An 18441-nucleotide genomic window follows, 5' to 3' on the forward strand; every position below is an offset into this window, starting at 1 on the left:
TTCCAGGTTGCACACACAAGAGAGTATCCTCTTTCCAAGCTTCTGTTGAAAACAAGCTTCTCCCTGTGCACTAAGGGTCTTAGTGAAGCCAGTGCCCAGAATGTTCTTTCCATAGTTTGTAGAGGTTTCAGTTCATAGCATCTCTCTCCAAGTAAGCTGGCATGGCAGAGAGGCATCACAGAGGAGAAACAATCCCAGCAAGGCAGGTAGAAGGCAGCAAGCTCTGGTCCTGATTTCTACAGGCAGTGTTGGAAAGAGGACAGGGTTTGGTGGAAGTGGGACTGTTTTGGCTCTGTGGACCCCACCCATGTGCCCTAGGCCAGTGTCTCATACCTCAGTCTGCACACAGATCACCTGGAGATTTTGTTATAATGCAAATTCTGATTCGGTAAGACTCGAGGCATGAGATTCGGCTGATTTTTACTCTTTGAGGAGTAAGGATCGGGGACAAAATGCTTCTAGGCATGGGAAACACAGCTATGCTCCTACAACTCTGTGGCTCCTTCTGACACTATAACCAGTCTAGAGACAACTGAGCAATTAAGATACAAATGGATTTTCTCTGGCATCATCAGAATTCCTGTTTTCTGGTATTTTCTCTTTCTGGCATCCATTGTTCCCCAGTAGCCTTCTGTACTACCTTTATGTTCTTTCTTCAAGAACAGCGTAAGGAATCAGGAGGCCTGGGTCCATAGCTTGGTTGCAAGGTTCTGGATATGTTGGATAATTTCACACTGCTCTGGTTTCAACTTCCTCATGTATAAAATAGCTGATGAGCGGATGATTTATAGGGCTCACCCTCTTCAGGACTGGTATTTATGGGCTGCGAATGCCTTGTCCATGAAGCCACTGTGGTCATTTTATGCTGTGGTATTGATTCCTCTCCAGGAGGATTGCTTTGGGTTGGCACTTATCTCTCCTAGTGGAGGGGAAAGTTTAGATCCCTGATAACAGACTTCTATAAATAGCAAACAGATAATGAACAGAGCATTCCTTTCTCAATGTCCCTGCGCTTTTAGGATACAAGCCACATTTCCCTCCAAAGGCTGCAGCTGATGGTTTTAGATGGGAACAGGAAAAGAAGGGCTCTTCACTGTTTATTGACGAATTGCATCACTCCCTCCCTCCTTGCCTTCCAGAGTGACAGGAAGCCATGGAGTGAAGGGAGGCAGACAGGCCCCGTGCACATACTCCTGCAGCTGGAGTGACATCCTGGCCCTGTGCTGATCACATCTATTCACTGTGAAAAGAAAAAACAGGTGAGTCATGAAGTCTTTAATAGGTCACTGAGTATTAGGAAGCACAGCATTTTGTGCTATAAAGTTAATAGAATCGATTAATCTAGTCACACACTCCGCAAGTCAAACATGTTCTCTGTCTTCAGCCTTTTCTTCCTCACTTTGATGAGCAACTTCCTTGGATCATTGGGAACAAATCATTCTGCTAGAGATGAGAAAAGGGCAAAGAACACGGGGTTATCCAATTTGAAGAGACATTAATTTAAAAGCAAAATAAACACGGATTTTTTTTTTCATTTCCTGCCTTATTCAGACACGTTGTCTCCACAGGACTGAGGGTTGCCTGTAGGGAATGACTGTGCTGTGTGTGTCTTTGAGCACATTAGATCCTCGGGCATTTTATATAGAACAAAATATTAACTTACTTACCTTGATGCTGAGGGTTTGTAGTTATGTAACCATAGTGCTAGTATTCAAAGAGAAGACAGTTGTAGCTGCTGGGGTGTAGAGCGTTTTGAAAGCTAAGAGTGATTCTCTTCCTCCTGGCTCTCAGGGCATATTTTTCCTGATTAGGTTTCTTACTAATGGGAGCTGAGTCCTTGGTTTAGGACCAAGAGCTAGGGAGGAGCCATCAGGAGTCACAAAAAAGAAGACCCTATGTCTCAGTTTGCCAAGAATATTACAGATCTGGGTCTATTTAAAGTTTTCTGTTTTGCTTTTCCATTTTAAAGGAGGTATTATAACTAGAAGTTACATTTCATTAAGTTGGGAATTGTTATGTAGACCTCTACTGTGTACCTCTGGCTTCTGACATGATCATACAGCTTTGAGCTTCTTTTGTAGAGAGAAGAGTTCTTTAGCATCTGGTTAAATCTGAAAAACAATTAGCAGTAATTTATTTCTGCTTTTCAAACCACCTTTTTAGGTGCATGGTAACAAGTACTTTTCTTTCAAAGACTGAGCAGTACACAAAGTATGTACAGATATAAGAGGCAAAGAGAAGCTAGTTCTTCCCAGTTCTAGATGGTGGAGAGGGAAGTTTTTGAGGCTGTGGTCTGTATTAGCTTCAGTTATGATACCCAGTTATACTCTGACCTTTCCTGTAACTTGTAAGATTCAGGAAATTGCCAGACTGCCAGTTGGTAGAGGGCAGAATTAATGAAAAGCTTCAGAAATCATAGATTAGGTGAACATAAAATATGTGTGGGAAAGAGAGACTATGATATTTTACTACAAAACACTTAGTTACTGGAATATTCATGATATAGTGGTTTTATACTTTATTGACTGCAAGTCAATATCTACTTATCTTGTTGTCTGGTAATTTTTTAAATTTCATGTTAAATTTGTGAAACAGGAATGAGCTAAAAAAATAAGAAGAGTGCATGCTTAATAAATGCCAACTTAAGTGGTAAATTTTTATTTGTCAAGAAAATTGATAGTGAGCTTTCAATTTGCTCTAAATATTTTTCATTTATCACCCACCAATGAAACTATAGTAATAAAATTGACCGTAAGACAACCAGGACACAGAAATCTGAGGTAATATCAGCAACTATTCAAAAGTCAGTAATTACATTTTGTGGAAATTATGCACATAGGCGATGCTTTAACTTGCATAGCTGTGGAAGATTTAGTTATATAGCATGGCTTTTCATTTAGCTCAAGTGACCACATTTTTAAGGTAATTTAACTCATTTTCAGTTCTGAGTAATAGCTGTTAATGTGCTAGCTTCATGAGCGGAAGGATTTTGTAAATAAAGTATAGCCATTTTAGCCAAAATATTTACTATTTTGTAAATATAGTATAGTGTCTTAATGGCAGTGTTACTAGATATTTTGATAGAAAATTAGTTAATATAATTCCAATACTTTGCAATTTCTGGTGCGTCTCCTTCTCCTCTATGTTTCTGGGTGTGTAAGCTCATTTATAAACACTTTCCTCACTTGCATTTCAGTGCATTTTCGGGAGAGGACAGACTTAATCATGTCAGTTCCCATGAAGATGAGGCCCAGGTTTGGAAGGGGCACAGTGTCACACCTACCTCATTCTCTCTTTAAAGCAAAGTGTGAGGCCAGAGATTCAAAATGTGGGGAGGGAGGTCCTATACTTTGATGGAAAGACTTGCAGAGTCACATTGAGGAGGACATAGCGAGGGACATAATTGTGGCCATTCTAACAGTCTGCCACCAATATTTCCTGTTGAGTGTTTTATTCACAGATACAGATTCTAGATCCTCAGTGTTTCTTAATTAATATTCTTTCTCTAGTCCCATCACACTGGTGTGGATTAGGGAAGACTCGTCATCTCTTAACTTGAATAGATGTTTACTCTCCTTGGCTCCTATCTGAAACCACTCCAAAATACTCTCTCCATACCACACCTAATCTGAACGTGTTGCTCCAGTGCTTAAGGTTTATAGTAATTTCTCTCAATCTATGACAGACTGTAGAATCATCATCTTGCATTGTAAGGTGGCTCCTAGTGTTGTAGCTTTCTATGTTCCTAACCTTCTTTCCTGTCAATGCAAAAGGCATTTTTTAAAGCCAAATCTGATTGTCTTACCAGTAACCCTTCAAATGTGCTCTGACTTCTTGTTCTACTTGGGATTTTACAAATATTTCCCCTTTGTGTGGAAAAAAATTCCATCCTTACCTATCATCCCTCACCCCATTAAATTTTCTGTTTTGCAGACACTAATCCTTCAAGGTTTAGCTCATCTATCTTTTCTTCCAGAAGCCTTTCCTTGCAGCCCCAGATCTGGATCCCCATCTTTTATGTGTTCATATACTCCTCTGAATGGATGGGAATTGTTATACTATATCACAATGAATACTTTTCTAGCATGCTTGCCACACTATGAGGTCACAGAGGCCTGGACCTAGGTCTTAATCATCTGATTATTTAACCTTTAGAATAGTGTCTAGGCTGTAGTATATTTTTGTTGTTTCTTTTATAATGAAATGGAATTAGAATAAATGTAATTAAATAATAGGTAGACAATTTAACTCTGCTTAGAAGAATGTTTACTTTTTCTTCTGTTTTAATCATTCCTTCTAGATATTCATTTAAAATTTACCAAATGAGGTGGTAATGAAATTTTTCAATAAAAGAGTTTATTCCTTGTGTTTGTAAATAGAGCAGTAGCTCAACTGTTGAGTTCAAAATTTATTCTACAACATATAAAATTTAGGTCAGTTCTTTCACTTTTGTACAGAAAGTTTTTGCCAATGGAATAAAAATCTACTAAAGATTTTTTATAGTAGTGGGAAAAAGTTGGTAATTTTTTACATCTGGTGTAAGAAAAACGTGTTATAGATACATGCTTGAATGTTTAGCTTAAATCATATAATATTTCAAAAAAGTAAAAATTCCATCACTCAGTTTTAACTGATGATGCCATTTATTATATGTGAGTTGTAACTACTTTATAAAGAAATGTTCCAAATATAACTAAATCCTCCCCAATTCTGTTCTTACCATTATGTTTCTAGATGTAATAATTCATTCATTCATTTGTTTATTCAAGATAATTACTGAGTACTGTGATAGTTAGCATTTATGTCAACCTGGGTAAGAAACGCCCAGCTGATTGGTTTAACATAGCTGTGGCTGTGGACAATAGACTTGGTGAAGGAGGAAGACCTGCCCTGGATGACACTAGCCAACAGGCTTGTAGCCTGAATGGAATAAAAAGAGAAAGGAAGGCTTGCATCTGTTTCTTTGGAAGAGTGCCAGTCTTTGAGTTTGCCCTAGACATCCATCTCCTGTCTTCTAGGAAAGACCTTTCAGTCTTCCATTGAAGACCCCTTGGCTTCCTGTTATGGACTCGCACAAGACTCTACAGTGAGCTCCAGGCCTTTGACTTTTGACTGGATCCTTGTGAGCTGCAGCTCACAGGGTGTTCTTTTGGACTCTTCTATACCTAATTCTGCAGGCGCCATTGTAAGCCTACTTTGTAAATCATGGTCTACCTCTACCTCTACCTCTACCTCTACCTTTACCTCTACCTCTATCTCTATCTCTAATTTCCTAGTTGCAGGGAGTAGCTTTAAGCAAATTCTTCTCTTGTGACATGTACAGTCTATTTTTTATTGTAAACTCCATTCTCCAAATAAACATTTATTTTGCCAAAACATGGATTTATATATTTATCTTATGTATATGTACTAATAAAGAATATGATTATATATATTATAAATTAAAACCTATTTTATTAACATATAAATTTAGTTGAATATATTGAATGACATCATAAACTATATTGAATATTATATAAATGCTATACTATATAGGACATCTTTTCCCAACTTTTCTTCTTTGTAATTATGGTTTGTGGTTTTCCCTTTTCATTCTACCAAATTCAGTCATTTTATAGTATTTCATATGCTTAGGCAGCAGGTAATTTAACCTTCACTGGTGAATTATAAGGTTATTTTCACCATTTTGGTATCACAAAGAGTGCGTGGACATTTTTTAATATGTCTCTTTGTTCATATGAATCTTTTTTGCATGACTACATAGACATAATATCGCTGGGTCAAAGAACAGGAATAGCTTCAATTACCAGGAATTGCTCTAAAAAGTGGTTGGAACAATTTATACTTTCATTACTAATATGTGACTGTTATGTCCCCGCATAAGTGCATCAAAAATAACAACGAATGCTTTTTCTTCAATGTCATGGATGACCTCAAAATATTTACCTTGTGTACCAGCTACTAGATTTTCTCTTCTGAGAATTTCCTGTTTCTATTTGTTGATTTTCTTAATAGGGCTATCTTTTTCATACAGACTTGTAAGATTCATTTTATGTCCCTTAATTACATATGCATAGACACGCTGAAACATTACCATTATCAAGCTAATGTGCGTCTCTGTCACCTCACATAGGGTGACCATTAACAGTGATCGAATTGGACTGGATTAAAAAACATCGAGCAGATTAGCAACACACAGTTCTGGGTGTGTCTGTGGGGCGTTTCCAGAGACGCCTGGCACACTAGCTCACATTGTGCGTGGCACCATCCACTAGGCTTGTAGCCTGGAAAAAGAAAGAAGACGGAAGTTGGTGTGATTTTGAAGAGCTCCAGTCTGCCTGAGAAAGTGCATTGTTTTGCTGCAGTCACCTTTGCCAGTCTCAGTCTTCCAGTGCAGACTCAGATCAGCAACTCTCCAGCGAGCCTGCAGGCCTTCCGCTTTGGACTGGTATTGCATGCTTGATCTCTCTTGTTCTTCAGCTTCCAGCTTCTTGGGCTTCTCAACTACTGGATCTTCAGCATGCAGACAGCCCTGTGTACACTCACTCCTCTGACCCTGTAAGCCTACCTAATAACCCCCTTGTGTAATTAATTATATGTATATCTTCCACCGCTACTGCTCCTCTAGAGAACACTTGGATTTCCTGAAGGTTCAACACTGAGTGTTACAGAACTTCCTCTGCCCTGAATTTACCTTGATTTCTCTTTGCTCCTCAGGAGTTCAATAAAATTTAAAATCCTCAGTGTCTTAACTTGGATGACTTTTGGCCCCTTTGATTTCTTCTCTTTTCACTGTACTAGCCATTTAGGTTCCTATGTCACATTGGGGAAAAATACCACTCCCAAACTCTGTTCTCTGTGCCTTGGTACTTTCCTGCTGGCCTGAGATGTTAGGTAGAGAGATCATCCCAACCATGTCAGAGCACGTTGCTTCTGTGAAATGCGGCTGCTCATTCTCTTGTATTTGGATGCATTCATAGTCCATCCATCCTAGAACCTCTGATCTAGACTTGTGTTGTGTAGCTCCAGGACACGGAGATCAGAGCCATATTATACCCGGTTTCTTCTCAGATGCCTCCCTTTGTATTCTAGAGTGTAAATTTTTTTTAAAAAAACCTTACATGTATAAAAAAATCAATCAAACAATACTTTTTAAATCTTTTCTAATTTGCTTCTCAGAAATAACATTTCAGTTGTGAACAAATGGCTTATAAGCTTTTTCAATACAACTATTTGAATGCAATTGTCAGCGTTTAATTGCTGTGTTAGTTTTACAATCCTGTGTCACAAAATACTACAAATTTAGTGGATTAAGTATGACATTTCTTATGTCACAGTTTTCATAGATCAGAAGTCTGGGTCGGGCATAGCTGGATTCTCTGCTCAGGATCTTGGGGGATAATTTCAAGGCATCATCCAGGGCTGCAGTCTCATTTTGGAATGTGGGAAATTCTTTCCAGATCATTCAGATGGTCCACAGAGTTCAGTTATTTGCAGCTAGAAGTGAAGTCTGTGTTCTTGATTGCTATTTGCATGAGATTGCCTCAGCTCCGAGATAGTCACCTGGGTTCTAGTTATGTGTCCCTTCCAGAGGCAGTTTACAACGTGGCTACTGCTTTCTTCTGGTCCAGCAAAATTGCACATCTCTGGGTTTTCAGCTTTTTTGGAGAGCACACCTGCTAAGTTAGACCCACTAAGAAACACTTTCCTTTTGATTAACTCACTGTCAATTTCTTAGGGACTTAGTCACAGGGATGGTAAGATTCTCTAGAACTACTCATACTCAAGGAGAGAAGATTATACCCTGGGGGACATCAAGAGGCTGGAAACTTGGGGACCACTCAGAATTGCTTGCATTCCACTTGCATTCCAATTTCTCTCTATTCAAATACTTGGATAAAGTTTACTCTTTCAGGTTGGGTGCAATAGATAGAAACATTCCCTCCTGTATGAATTGAAAAATATTGAGAAAATAACCAAATGCACATGCAAAAAGATATATTACCTTTATTATAAACAAGATTAATGATGAAGAATGTAGGTTAGTGATGAAACCAAATAGCTTTGTCACTTCCTCTGCTCACCTGCTTTACCCTTTATGATTGTCTATTCAAAAACAAGCTTTAATCTATAAAGAAATCATTGCCTCATACAGGGCCATGAAAGAGCATGAAGGAAAAAGAGAACAAATGTCACACTCCAAGCTTTTGCTAGATTAACTCCAGGCAAGACTAGGGGTGCTTCTTACCAGCAAGTAACTTGATCTGCTTCAGAGAAAGTGGTTAAGTTTTGGGATGGGGGCTTAAAGAATTTAGGGAAATTTCTTACTAATGGGAGCAAACCAGAGGCCAGGGTAAAGAAGTTCCTTTCTAATATTCATGTATGCTTTGAGTTTGTCTTTAAAGATCAGACTTCCCCAAACTGAATAGTTATGAAATGATAATAATGCCATTTCTTTATCCACTAGCATATCAGAAGCACTTGGTGCAGATTGCTGCTCAAGAAAGGCAAAGTTATATAGGAATTATTTGTTTAAAAAGGCATAAAAGTCTCACTTAAAACTGATGTCATCCACTCAGGACACAGGCAGGTATGGCCAGGTTCCTTTGCGGCATGCATGCAGTGCTCTCTGGGTTCAGATGCACCCCAAGGGGCCAACTAGGTGGCAGAGCAGTCCATTGCTTCATCCTCTTTGCTCGCTCATCTCTGAACAAGAGAATCAATTTATTTTCTCTTCATAGAAACTCAGTTCCCTAGTGCAGAACGATTGTAGCTTATCATCAAACTCAATTAAAATGACATTGGCAAAAAAGTGATATATTTTTCTCTACATTACACTGCTAACCAGAAAGAGATTTGATTTTTTTTGGGGGGGGGATCTAGATGGAGGGAAAAGGAAAAATAATTTGGGTGACTTCAGCCATCCAGGTCACCATCCTTTTTCTTCTCAGTTTCCTTACCTGTAAATAGAAAAAAATATCCTGAACTTTCCACAGGTTTATTGTAGGGGAGACTTAATATATGAAATGCACTGTTTTTTTTTTTTTTTAAAGAGCTACATAATTACAGTTTACCACTCATTTTATGTGATAGAAATCCAATTTCTAAAAATCTTTTGCAGAGCAGTGATATTCGAAAGACACATCAATTCTATAAACGTAGATTTAGAGCATGTTTTACTTCCATTTGACAAAGTATTTTTCTTCTTGAGCTTCACAAGGGGATTAAATGGATTTTTTTTTTCTTTTCAGTGCTCCAACTACATTACAATGTGGCCTTTTTCATTTCTTTATGATTTACTTTCTTTATTTTCGGTAGTGAATGACACAGTTAGCTCTCTGCCACATCTCCCTGAATTCAGGAGGTTTAAAATTTGTTTTAAAAAATTCACAACTGGAGTATCAGGTAATGAAATAAAGGCAAGCTGAACCCAAAGATTGCAGAGGGCTCACCTTCTAGAGAAGAAAGAAACTGTAATTGCAAAGCTCTTATTGATGTTAATGCCTACTTTGCAGTTTAGGTTAAGTATGTACCATTGTATTTTTCTATTCTTTACACATCGAAAATTTTACTCAACTCCCTTAAAGGATAGGTTTCATTGAATGAGCTCTTGTGAGGGTTAAGCTTGTGTCAGTTTGATTAAATTGGATCTTCCCAGAGGACTGGCAGAACACACGTCTGGGTGTGTCTCAGTGGGCACTCTTTCTGGTTCTTTGCCCCTTTCTCTCTGGCACTGTTCCCTGCTCGGCATTCCTGACAAAATGAACCAAAGGGTCTTTGCTCTGCCACACCCTTCTACCATGATGCCTTTGCCTTGGAGCCAGTTTACTGTGGACTGAACTCCCTTAAACTGTGAGCCAAATTAAATCTTTCCTTCTTTAAGTTGCGGGTGTTGGGTGTTGTGTCCCAGTGAGCAGAAAGCTGATCAGTATCTCACTTTCTCTTTGGTATCATTTGAATTCTTGAGTCACAACCATTTGATTTCTAGAATACCAAAAGAAATTGATAACTTTTGATTAGACTCACATTTCCTGAGGATTAGAAAATGAAGGACAAGCCAGAAATATTGTTTGTGTAGCAAGCATTCCTGGATGTTTACAGAAAAGTTTCACAAAGAGAGAAAGACAAAATAGTAACATGTACCTCATAGCTCTCTCAACTCTTTGAAATGACACAGGAAATACACAAACAGCTCATCTGGTCAGGCCAGAGGTCTAGATGCTTAACCTGTTTACCCATTTACCTGACTGTAAAGAAGCTAGGAAAGAAAAGAAAAGAATTGAAAAGTAAGGCACTGTATAACTACTATCACACATACAAAAACATAAAAAAATTTTAAAATTACACTAAATTGGTTGCTAAGATAAATAAATCATGTAAATCAAGTCTTTGAGTGATGGTTAATAATTTCCAAGGTAAACCTTTCAGGTTATTTCAAATTGTTCAGCTTTCTTGATCAATGAGTAAGGACTTTATGTTTGCTAATTTTATTAGTAGTGCATTTTCCTGAACAAGAATTATTTTATGCACTTACCCACTCAGTTAGCCTTTATTAAGTACCTGTTGGGCATAAGGTACCCAACTAAAAGCTTTGTGATGATTTCCGAAGGGAGGAGTAGAAGGGCTCTTTATAATCAGGTTGTACACCAGGCACAACATTACTTTATCAGCACCACATTTTGCAATTGTATGAAGAGTATCACTTCTAATTTTTAGCTCCTAGAACAATGTTTAGGTGGTACCAAACATATCAAAATGAACAACTTATTTCCTAAAATAGGATATCTAAGGATGAAAGAAGAAGAACTTTAAAACTTTCTAGAATTTCTTTCTCTCTCTTTTTTTCTTTTCTTTCCCTTCCTCTTTCCTGTTGTTTTTCCTCCCTCCCTACTTATTCCTCTCTCCCTTCCTTTCTTTTCCTTTTTTTTTTTTTTGAGATATTGGTGAATCCAGGGCCTGCCCACAGAGCTACATCCCTAGCCTTTTTATTTACTTATTTATTATCACTGTTTTAAAATGGTGTCTTGTTACATTGCCCAGGGTAAGCGTGAACTTTTGATCCTTCTGTCTCAGTGTTCTAGAGTGCTGGAATTGGAGGCATGTGCTGCTATGTCTAGCTAGGAACTTATGTTAGCAGAGATAATTGAGAGCCAGTCATTAAAGGCAAGCCATTCATTCATTCATTCATTCATTCACTCAGGAAATATAGGTGGCCAGGTATGTACCAGGCACTGTAAGTTCTCAGGGATAGAGCTGTGAAGCAGGCATGGCCTGGAACTTCAGGGTAACTATATAAAGCAGTGGTACAACAATGTGGTACAGGCTATTGCAGAGGTTCCCAGGAGAGCCTGGATCCCAGTCTTTATGTCTCAGGGTAAACCTCCTAGAATAGGGAATAATTAAATTAAGTCAATAGTGATTTAATACAGGTGATGGGGGAAGAAAAGGAAAGTTTTTTTGCAAGGTGGAACAGCATTTGCAAAATTTCTAATTGAGAGCGTGTGCTCCATATTCAGACTCCACAAGAACCCTGAACCTGGTGTTGGAGTCGTGAGTGTATGCAGAGAGGCAAAGCTGAAGAGTAAGCAGAGTGGAGCGAGGGACTCTGTGGAGTCAGAGTAAGGGTTTGCTGTGTGTTCTGTGGACAATGGGGAGTCACACACTATAAGGCAAGCTACTCACCTCCTTTGGGCCTGGCACCGTCCAGGAAGACCTAGTGAGGAGGTGATCTGCTTTGTGGCCTCTGCACCTGCAGGCTACCTGGAATGCTGGAAGACGCAAATGCACTCATGAGTACGCAATTTCCAGAATTAGTCAAATGCTAGAGCAACTGGTTCTCACCACCAAGAGTTGCATTGTGCATGACAAGAAAAGCAGCAGAGATCATAGGCACTGACAGAGGAGTTGGGGACACCACTATGTACAGAGTTGCACCCTAATGTATTTCCATGTGGATTCATGCTGTTTACTGTCCTTCAAGCCCATTGGAGGTCCATGTAGCTTCCAAAATCTCCAATCAGCCTACAGTAAAAAAAATGCAAGCCCTGTCTGATTCCAGTTGGAATGGTCACTTACCCCAAATGACCTTCTCTAGGTTGCTTATTAATTCATCTGTTTGTCGTATCCTCCAACTACTGTAACAAGTTTGGATTCCCTGAAGTTGGAAAACATCTGCTCATTTTATATTTTTTTCTGAAGTTCTCATTTCCTTTCTCACAGAGGGATGTGCAAATCAGATCGTTTACAAAGGGTAGAATCAGGGTTGAGTTCTCATCCAGGGGTCAGGGTGAAGGACGAGGGATTTGGGTGACCCCATAGTGTGAACGATGCTGATGAGAGGCTCATTAGGACCGTCTGTTTTCTTTTTTCCCCTTATTCGCCACATTTCAGTACTATTTTTAAGCCTTTGATTCCACAGAAGCTATTTCCTGGTCAAATTAGTTCCCACTCCTCATTGCACGACTACTTAATACAAGAGAACATACGGAAAGTAATTAATCAAAGCCCTGGTGCAATATGAGCACAGCTGTTCCAGGAAGAGGGTCATCTATAGATGGGTGTGCTCTTACACCCTTAAGTTATTCTGTGCTATTCAGTAAAAAGCACCAAATTGCTTTCTTTGCAATTACTCTGAAAAAAAATCGTTCCATTAGGGGGCATTCCCATTACCTCTGATTCAACTGCATAGCTTCTTTTTAATCTATTGTTTTTAAGGAGGACCTGAGACATGAATAAGTTTTGTTTCAAAGCCTCCCCATGGTTTGCATCTTACCTTCCTTGGGTACTTTGTCCTCCTATCGTCAGTCTGAGAATTAGCCCATTGTCTCAGCTTTAGATTTTTCAGCTTGTACAATATTACTTTTGATTTTTTCTTAAGAAATGTTATTACCAATCTGGCTAGGTCCAGGAAAAGCGTTTTCTTTCTTTCTGTGATAGTAAATGGTCAGAAATTACAAGAACTATTGAACCTACCTCTAATCATGTCTTGAATTCATAAAGATACCATCCTAGGAAATGCTATTATGGGGAGGCTGCTTATTAATTCAGCTTCTCAACATTTCATGTTAAATATTTATGTATTGGGAAAGAACCCAGTTTGCGTAAGCTGTTTAATATTCCCAAATCTAAAATATGGGTGAATGTGTATGTGTCAGAGGTGTTGGGCATTAGATTCATCCTTTTTTTCCCCAGTCTGTAGCAATTTGTGCTCACAGAGAACTGGAATCCTCTTTAGCAGTGGCCAACAAAGTCTCTTCAACCACCAAAATGCAAGGTCACTGGCTGAATTAGAAAAGGCAGAGGGATTCCCTCTCTGGCTTCCATCACAAAATGAAGACAGCTGGACAAATGGGGTAGGGACAGACTTCTTTCCTCGTGTGTTTACATGAAAATAAATAACAAGGGTTGAAGGTGGAGAGAGAGAGAGAAAGAGACAGAGACAGAGACAGAGACAGAGACAGAGACAGAGACAGAGAAAGAACGGGAATAACTCTGGCTTTAGAAGGCAGATGGGAAGGCCCAGAACCTGCTCCTCTGTTCTGGATTCGCTCTGGACTATCGGATGAGTCACTCTTCTCCCATGCATGGGAGACAGTAAGTAATGGATAAACACAGATGATGGACAGGGCTACTCCAACATGTCACCTATAGGGAGAAGAAAAGAAGCACTGCCATTTACCACTGGGCAGAAGAGGGATCCAGCCTTTCATGGCCCATGTTAAGGGAAAAAAAGAAGTCAATTTACCTTCCAGAAGCTGTGGACATTCCTTCTCCTTGCAGCTTGGCAAAGAAAGTGGAAAAATCCCAAGCCTCTCTCATTTAAGCAGGAGATGTTATTCTTAAACAAAAGCGTGCATACCGCAAATACCATGTGTATCACCAAGGCAGTTTTATCAGACTCAATTTTGAATTCTATCTGAGTAGAATGTAGTTTGTTATTCTTGAATGGGCTGAATCTTTTATGCAGCATCTGAATGTTGCTGAGGCAGTTTGTAGAATGGAGTGAGCATAGATTTGTCCAATTTTCTCTCTCTCTTTTGACTCTGACTTGAGGAAGGCCTGCAGGTGAAAACATAATTCAAAGCAACGTGATCAAGTTCTAGAAGTTTGTGGTAGCGTGAAATGGAAAACAAAAGTGATACTTTTCATTTGAGCAGAACTAAAATATAGGGTTGAATTCCACCATAATGAAAGAAAGGAGCTGCCTGAAAACATAATTTTAGGGCTTTTATGAAGAACTTCCTTTGCCTAAATGCCATCTACTTCTATTCACTGATATTCCATTAGCAACAAAAAGAGTGGAAGGTACTTTATAGTATTTACTTTATATCAGGCACAATTCTCATCAATTAAATTATCATAAAAACCTTGGGTACAGTTATTGCTAATCTTATTATGTGAGGCAGCTGTGGAACAAGGAGGATGCTACTTATCCACGACCATGTACCTGGTCAGAAGAACTAAAATTGGGTCCCACAAGACTGGCCCATTGTCCATGCTCTTCCCAAATTGTCCCTGGAATGGAAATTTCCGCAGGGTGGGGAACTCTGCCTGGGATTCACACCGAGGGGACATGACTAAAACAGACTTCTTCTCAGAGGCATGGATCTGGGAGAGGTGCCACTCAATTTCGGCTATTATCTCACTTCTATTATGATTTCTCCTTTGAAACATGAATGATTTAAAAGTTGACTTTTAAAAGATGCTTTAAAAAACTTTAAAATTATTAAAAATATGTTTTAAGCTTTGTTGTTTGGTGGCAAAAGTACACTTCTTGGGCATTTGGAAGGACTTGTTTTGTGGTCTCGTGCATGACCAATTTTACCCTCTGATCCTTTGGTACAAGGTTCCATGTGTAACTGTGAGATCGCGCTTCCCAATTGTGATATGTTAATTGGTTGTTACGGATAATAGCATACATATTAATGTTGATAATTTTGGAAGATATGCTAAACAGTTGTTTTTGTTTGTTAGCCATAGGAACTTTAGAATTTATTTGTCCCTTCATGAATAAAGATGAGTATTATGATACTCTGGTTGAATCATTATCTCAAAACAGTGGAAAGCAGTTTTGTCACATCAGTTATCTTTACTTTTCTTGGTTGAGCCTTGGTGTACTTTGAAGTGGGTAATTCATCGTCCCCTCAATTCCATACAGTTCTCACCAATTTTATGAAAACTTGACTCCAAACATGATGTACCTTCCTCAGCATAAATTTTGAAAGTGTGAGGAAAAGATTTCAAAAAGTATTAAAACACAAGCATTGGAGGAAAAAAGCTATGACAAAACCAAAGGCATTCAAAGAACTTCGGAATTTCTTGGCTTTCTCTTTGGGCAGCAGGTCTTTCTTTTAAAGTTTGTGTTGTTTCTCTGCCATTAGGGGTTTCCCTTGCCCTATTATACCTTCTTATGGTCACTGGATTGGTTTCTGTTGAGAACGTCAGCGTGTTTGTGGTCTTGGTGTTGTTATTTTCTTGACAGCCAAGCACTGATTTGCACAACTCCAGTGAAGGCTGCTGCCTCCAGAAACTTTCAAATCCCTGGCCTCCATGTCATTAGCGTTCCCTTGTTTTCTGGGAGACTTTTGGTCATGCATCACTGATGTTTTATGTCACGCCATCTCAATTAATGGAACCACTGACATTCTTCTGGGGCAATGTGGGACCAACTTTAAATCACACAGCCCATATGGGCAGCCTAGTGTGACAGCTTCCCTGGGGATGAGGCTCTCTGGTGGATGTTGTATAGCACTCAGCAAATAAATAATAATGAGGGAAATTAACTGAAATGCTGCTGGAACTCACTCTTGTTTAGAAGCTTTGCACAAAGTGCTGTGTGGGAGGCAGCATGAGGTGGAAAGAGATGGGAGCAGAGAGATGGGGTTTGAATCCTGGCTTCTTCTCCAACTGATCTATGTCCTCAGGGAAGTCGATTACATAAACTCTCCAAGCTTCACTTTCTCCATCTGTGCAGTAGAGATGCCACGGGTGCCAGACAGGCTTGAAAGGAAGAAAAAATAATAAAATACATGAGAAAGTGCTCAGATTACATTAGGCTCTTAACACTTCCAGATTAAGTTCTTACTTAATTACTGAACTTTTTTTACACCAATGCTTTCAGGTAGCTGCACTTCTGTGAGGTGTGTTATTCATCATTTTAGGATGATGGACACTCACCAGTAAAATTTTCAGGTAGAACAAAAAAATCTCTAGAGTCTCTTTTGGTTTATTTGAACAAAATTGAAGTGCTTGAAGAAGTCAAATATAAATGAATGTTCAGAGCTAAAGTTACCATTGAAATATAAGGCTACCCACTTTTAGTTAAGAGTTCAAAAAGAACACACTTAAAATGGCCTTTAAATTTTAAAACAATCCACATACAAAAGAGCCAAAAATAAAAAGTGAGAAGAAACTTTCCCATTATTTATTATATTATATTCTTCTATCCACTAGGAAACAGCTATGCCAATTTAGACACACTGTGAATAACCTTTTCCTTTTCATTTATTTTTCTCATGTGCACATGCACTCACATGCATACACCTATACAAATATATTTACATGGTCTTAAAAAGCACAAATCAAAATTATCCTAAGAATGAATTTTGTTCTTCAGTTTTTTCCATTTTAGAAATGCCATGCAACCCTCCTGTCTCAGCTCCTGAGAAGCTGAGGCTAAAGATATACGTCACTGCGCTTGCTTTGATGGGTCTTCTTTGGAGTTTGAGTGTGTTCTTTGTTCACTGATATTTCCTTTTAGTATCCTTGTGGTATTAGTTTTTATTTAGTATATTTGTGGTACTAGTTTTTATTTAGATATTTTGCTACTTAATCTGTGCAGAAATTCTTTTTGTATACAGTGCAATGCAAGGAAAGGATTCTTATTTTTCTATATACCCTTTCTATCTATCTATCTATCTATCTATCTATCTATCTATCTATCTATCTACCTATCTATCTATCTATCATCTATCAATCTGTACCTGTACAGATGCGCACCCATACACACAAGCACACATTTCTAAACACACAGTTAATGGCTGCAGTCCCTTTAGTATAGAAGCCTTTCTCCAGTGACTTGAAATACCATTATTTATAAATTATCAGGGGTGCAGATAGCTCTTTAATATACTGATTTCATTTCCTCTGAGTATATGTTCAAAAGTGATGTTACTGAATCATATGGTAACTTCAGTCTTATTATTTCTTACAGTTTTTTTTTCTAGGTAAAATCTCTTACCTCTCCAAGGGAAAGAATCTTATCATCTGAATAATTAGCTTTTGATATAATGTTTCCAAAATGAATCTATACCTTTATGTCTTTCTTATCGTTTTCTTTGGTCAGACTGTGCAGAGCAATGACAAGGATGGGTACCTATATGATCTTCCTGATTTTTACGAGCAAGTTTCAAATGTTTATCATTGGGTAAAATTTTTATTCAACTTCCATTAGGCAACATTTATAAAATAAGCTGCTTCTTTTTCCTCATTTATCTTAAAAAAATAGAAGCAGTTGTTGAATTTCACCAAAGATTAAGTAGTATCTCTTAAGCTCTTTTAAGACAGTTATGCTTCAACATAATACATTTTCTTTAATTTAGTATATAATATAATATAATATAATATAATATAATGCAATTGTCCATAGATTTCTTCATTTTTTTTCTATTTCTGTTTGGTGTTTGCATAGGCTTATAGTTATTTTCAGTGAACGAGCTGCAAAGTTTTCTACTTTTCTACAAATTTTTAATTACTAAGGTGTGGGTAATGGCACCTGCCTATAATCCCAGTGTTCCAGACAGCTGAGGCAGGAGGATCATGGTTGAGGTCAGCCTGGGCAAGTTAGTGACTTATCAAGAGCCTATCTCAAAATAAAAAATGAAGAGTTAGGAATTGTAATGGTTGATTCATTGTGTCAACTTGAGAAGTTTAGAAGCTTAAAGCTCAGCAATTCTACACCCTAGGGTGTAGAGGACCCTCCCCCATGTAGCTCATTGACTGGATGGTGTAAAGGGGAAATGAGGAAGGATGCACTTGCTTCTGTTCTTCAGAGGAGCTCCAGTCTTCACCTTCAGGTTTGACATCATCTCCTGGCTTCTAGCAGATGCTTTGGCTTCCATCTCAGATCCTCCAGCCTTCCGGTGCAGACTCTTCAGCCTTCCACCACAGACCCATTGGCCTCCTGACACAGGAGACACATCAGCAATGTGGAGATGGTACTTAATCCCTGTGTGATTTGCAATGTTAATGAGGGTCTGTTACCACTCTAGATAGATGTAGGCAACCCAAACCTAGGGATTACTTCTTCATGGAGAAATTTTATCACCAGAAAGGCCCATTCTGACTTGTCAGGGAAGGCTTGTAGCCAGCCAGTAAAGGTATCAATGCATACAGGAAAGTGCAGGTCCCCCTTACACATAGGTACATAGGTGAAGTCTATTT

The sequence above is a fragment of the Chinchilla lanigera genome, unplaced genomic scaffold (genome assembly GCF_000276665.1).
Source record: "Chinchilla lanigera isolate Chin_1 unplaced genomic scaffold, ChiLan1.0 scaffold00052, whole genome shotgun sequence".
Lineage (NCBI taxonomy): Eukaryota > Metazoa > Chordata > Mammalia > Rodentia > Chinchillidae > Chinchilla > Chinchilla lanigera.